Source organism: Galeopterus variegatus, unplaced genomic scaffold (assembly GCF_000696425.1).
Source record: "Galeopterus variegatus unplaced genomic scaffold, G_variegatus-3.0.2 Scaffold195, whole genome shotgun sequence".
Classification (NCBI taxonomy): Eukaryota; Metazoa; Chordata; class Mammalia; order Dermoptera; family Cynocephalidae; genus Galeopterus; species Galeopterus variegatus.
The window spans coordinates 154,195-159,412 of NW_007726306.1; the positions used below are offsets into that span (position 1 = coordinate 154,195).

At 48.5% G+C, this 5,218-nt stretch overlaps 1 non-coding gene across 1 annotated transcript; it reads left to right on the top strand.

Annotated features, from left to right (window-relative positions):
• Positions 1 to 4,193: 4,193 nt before the first annotated feature.
• On the top strand, positions 4,194 to 4,267 carry TRNAI-GAU. The gene has a single exon. It is a non-coding gene; the product is annotated as a tRNA-Ile (tRNA).
• The last annotated feature ends 951 nt before the right edge of the window (positions 4,268 to 5,218 follow it).

Here is a 5,218-nt window from a genome sequence, read left to right on the forward strand (position 1 = left end):
CTGGCTGAGCGAGGTGCAGGCGCAACACCGAGGGTTGTGATCCCGTTGCCGGTCCCAAAAAAAAAAAAAAGAAAACCATGTCATAACACCAAGGTCAAGGGTTCAGATCCCTGTACTGGCCAGTCACCAAAAAAAATAAATTAAGGGCCGGCCCGGTGGCGCACTGGAGAGTGCGCCACTTGGGAGCACGGCGGCGCTCCCGCCAAGGGTTCGGATCCCATGTGAAGACCGGTTCCCGCTCACTGGCTGAGCGCGGTGCGGGCGCAACACCAAGGGTTGCGATCCCGTTGCCGGTCAGTAAAAAAGACAAAAAGGAAAATAATTAATTAATTAATTAATTAAATATTTAAAATATAATGAAGATGATTATGCCTGTCACTCAGTATCTTAGTCAGGGTGAGTTGGGGAAGCCTCTCATGTTCTTGAGTGTGATTCGAGATTTTAAAGTCATGCACTTTTCATACACCATGGCCTCTAAGTGCACAATAGCTATTCCATCTGGTGTTTACCTGCATGAGTAAAGAGATTCAAAGGTAATTTTTACTATATACCATGTTCGTTTTTTTTTTTTTTCCTTTTTGTCTTTTTTCGTGACCGGCAACGGATCGCAACCCTCAGTGTTGCGCCCGTACCGGACCGGGACCGGCAATGGGATCACAACCCTCGGTGTTGCTCCTGCCCCTCGCTCAGCCAGTGAGCGGCCGGTCTGTATGTGGGATCCAAACCCTCGGCGGGAGCGCCACCACACTTCCTAAGCAGCGCACTATAGCAGTGCGCCACCGGGCCGGCCCACCATGTTCGTTTTGTGTTCCAACTTTAACAGATATTGTCAAAGAAGTCCAGGCTTCCTGTTATTTACTTATACACCCTCAGACCAAATATTCCACTGCTGTCAGGGAGAAACTCTGTGTAATGAAAAACCAGCAGCATCAACATCACCTGGGTGTATGTCAGAAATTCAGACTCTTAGGCCCCACCCTAGACCTGCTGAGTCAAAGTTGTATTTTAACAAAGTCCCCTGATGATTTGACGTTTGAGAAGTGTTCATCTAACTGAATCAAGGGCAAGGTAAACTGAGGTGTAGGTGGGGGACAGGGAAGGCTGCCTGGAGGAGATGACACCTGAGCTGGAAAAATGAGTAGGAGGCAGCCAGGTGTGGCAGAGATTGGCCTGCTGCTCTTCAAACCTGCTTCTTCCTCTGGGGCTACACTGCATTCCCCAGCTGCCCTCCAGCTAGGTGTGGCCACAGGACTTCAGAATATGAAGGGAAGCTTTGAGCACCATTTGCAAAGTGGGCTCTGGAAAACCTCCAATGTCTGGTCCCTTCTGTGCTCTTTCCCTGTTTGCCAGAGAAATGGAGAGGTCACTGAGGAGTCTAGAGCCACAGGACGGACAAAGTCTGGGCACCTGAGTGACCTTCAGAAGCTGCCTCCTCACCTGATTGCCTGAAGGGACAATGAACATGAAATTGTGTTAAGTCCTTGAGATGTAGGGGTTGATATCATAGCAGTTGGCTTGCCCCTGCTAAAACAGCAGGCAGCGAAGAATGGTGGCTTTTTGTTTATTTGAGTCTTTACTTTTGGAAGGTGGCCAGAGGTAGGTAAGGGCTAGATCACAAGTGGATCAGGGCTGTGCTAAGAAACTGGAACCTCCAGTGATCTTAAGGGGATCTTAACTGGAAGTCTGAGAGCCCTTCTAGCAGTTGATGGAAGTTCTAGACCCTCTTCTTCCCAAAATACACATACTGGAACAATTTTACATATAATTCCATAAGATTCTCTGACTCTTTGGGGGGTGGGGGCAGCTGGCCAGGACAGACATGGAACCCTAGACCTTGATGTTATCAACATCACACTGTAATCAACTAAGCTAATTGGCCAGCCCTCCTCTGAAACCCAGACACAGAGACTCAGGTGGTCCACGGGCTCTGGACTAAGAAATGCTTTGAGTGATGGGGAACCACTTTACAAAGGGAAAGTCAGGTCAGATGTATCTCAAGAAAGCTATCCTAATAACTAAGGATTTATTTTTTATTTTTTATTTTTTCGTGTGTGGCTTATGAGAATCTGTTTTCAATTCTACAGTGATAAAAAGAAATGAGAAAATGAGATTCCTCTTAGAGCTAGCATGGCTGGGGCACATCTTTTTGACAATGTCATGGACTCCTGTGTTTATTCCGCACCACTGTTGTTTAAAACGAGATGTGTGACGGGGGTCACCCACTCTTCTGCATTCTTTCCCTTGTGTACCTGGCAGGGTGCAATGCCAGCTGGAGTATCCCCATCTCTGTTGAGCTGCTCTTTTCTCCCTGTGGCCACTAGAGGGTGCAAGGACCACGAGTAGGGGCTGAATACTGACCCAGCCCATGCCAAGCAGCCTGGGTCAGAGCTGTGCCTGGTAATTTAGCACTGTCAAACCCTCCCCGCTTCCCTGGGAACCAACAGCAGGCTCACAGAACACCAAGACTACAGGTAAATGTCCCCACCCCTGAGCATCTGTTGGTGTCTGACCCAACCATGCAGGCCAGCGTACCTGTGTGGGGTGACAGTCCCAGGAGGCCCAGAGAAATGCCCTCAGCGGGGCTTTGCTCTCCCCAAGTTCTGCACTCCTGAGCCCACAGAGGAGCTTGAACCCCTCCCAGCCCCTCTCCAGACAGTTTGGCTGTGTCTGAAAGCACCCAGGTACATTACAGGCTAGAATGACCCTGTAATGGATCAGGCCATGCTTCCTGTACATGTCTTGGTTTTCGTTTACTGTAAGTAATCCTGCTTCTCTGATGGGCCACAAGAGCAAGAGAAGGAAGAGGGCAGGATCATAGCTATGAGTTTGCTTAAACCAACATGGTGGTACACAATGGCTGCCAAACCAGTGCCTGCAACCAAACCAGGCCTCTGAGTAATGAGTCTTGAGGAGAGGTGGCCTTGGGAAGTACAAAGGGCCTGGGGCTCTGGAGTTGGACAGACCTGTGCTCAAACCCAACTGCCCATCTGCCAGCAGTTTTACTTACCTGCCCTCACAGGGAGGGCCTCAGTTTCTTCATCTTGAAAGTGAGGATGGGGCTGGCCAGTTAGCTCAGTTGGTTAGAGAGCAGTGCTGACAACCCAAGGTCAAGGGTTCAGATCCCCATACCACCAGCGGCCAAGAAAAAAAAAAAGCAAGTGAGGGTGATGTTCAGGACAATGTGTGATTTGAATGAGATAATAGTTCCCAGCACACACCACAGGAGGCCCTCAACTCATGGTAGCCACAATTAGACAGTGGTTTGGCTACAATGGCTGTGGAACAAATTTACTCCAACACGTAGTGGTTTCAAACAACTGTGCTGTTATTCCTGTGGGTCTGCAGGTGGACTGGGCCCAGCTGAGCTATTCCATTGCTGATCTTGCTTAGGGTCTCTCATGCTGTTGCAGTCTGATGGTCTGGAATCATCTGGAGCATTCACAGGACACTGGGAAGGCTGAGCCCCTCTGCACTCCCACGCTGCCTCGGATCCCTACCTCTCCATGTGGCAGCTCTAGCAGGATTGCCGAGCTTCCTATACTGCACCTTGGGACTCCTAAAAGTGCAAAAAGTGGATCTGCCCAGTCCTTTCAATGCTTGAATCTGGAGCTGATACCGCATCACATCCATCATCATCCACTGTTAAGTCCCAGGCAGCCCACATTCAGAGTGGGAGAGGACTACTCCAGAGAGCAAATACCAGAGGTGTAGCTGTCAGGGGAGCTTCGAAGGGACCACACACCAGACATGGTGTATCACTGTCCTATTGTTGCTGTAACAAATGACCACAAACACCTGGCCAGTTAGCTTACTGGATTAGAGCATGGCGCTAATAACACCGAGGTCAAGGGTTCAGATCCCTATACCAGCCAGCCACCAAAAAAAAAAAATGACCACAAATTTTGTGGCTTAAAACAGCATATTTTATTATCTTCCAGTTCTGGAGGTCAGAAGTCCAAAATGGGTCTCTCTGGGCTAAAGTCAGGGTGTGGCAGGGCTGTCTTCCTTTCTGGAGGATCTCAGACAAAATCCTTTTTCTTGCCTTTTCCAGCTTCAAGAGGCCGTCTGCATTCCTTGGCTTGTGGCCACTTCCCCCTCCTTCAAAGCACATCACTCCAGCCTCTGCTTCCATCCTCACATCTCCTTTTTCTTCTCTGATCCTCTTGACTCTTCCTATAAGATCGATACTAGCTGGCTTGTTAGCTCAGTTGGTTAGAGCATGGTGCTGATAACTCCAAGGTTGGGGGTTCAATCCCTATACACGCCAGCAAAAAAAAAGGGGGGCCCTCTTGGTTACACTGGACCCACTTGGACAATCCAGCATATTCTCCCCAATCTCAAGTTAGCAAATTAGCAATCTTTTTTTTTTTTTTTTCTGGTGTCTGGCCAGTACAGGGATCCAAGCCCATGACCTTGGTGTTATAGGACTGTGCACTAACCAGCTGACCTAACTGGCCAGTCCAGCCAGCAATCTTAATTTCATCTGCAACCTTCATTCCCCCTTGCCATGTAACAACATATTCACAGGGTCCAGGGGTTAGGACATGGGCACCTCCGGGGGCTATTATTCTGCAAATCTACCACAGGTAAAAAGAAAGGCACTTCATTGATTCTACTACATTTCTTCCTAAAACATTTTAATTTTTTTGGCAGCTGGCCAGTACAGGGATCCAAACCCTTGACCTTGGTGTTATAACACAACACTCTAAATGAGCTAATTGGCCAGACTTCTTTCTAAAACATTTTTAAAGATTAGATTTACCATGAATCATGTTTCAGGAAAAATGTGCCTCAAACTCTTACATAAATGCTCCCTTTTGCTTTTTTCATTCAACTAACATTGCCTGAGCTGCAAAAAACATGTGCCAGAAACTGTGCAAAAAGAGGTAGATGCACAAAACACAGTCCCTACTTTTGAGCAGTTCATGCTTATGGCTCCCCCAGCAACCATTTTCCCCTTCCTCTGGCTCACAGAACCCCAATTTTTTGCAGACAGAAATGGGCCCACCTCCGGGGCATGAATCTTTTTTTTTTTTTTTTTTTTAAAAATGACCGGGAAGGGGATCCCAACCCTTGGCTTGGTGTTGTCAGCACCACGCTCAGCCAGTGAGCAAACCGGCCATCCCTACATGGGATCCAAACCCGCGGCCCTGGTGTTATCGGCACCGCACTCTACCGAGTGAGCCACGGGCTGGCCCCCAGGGGCATGAATCTTGAT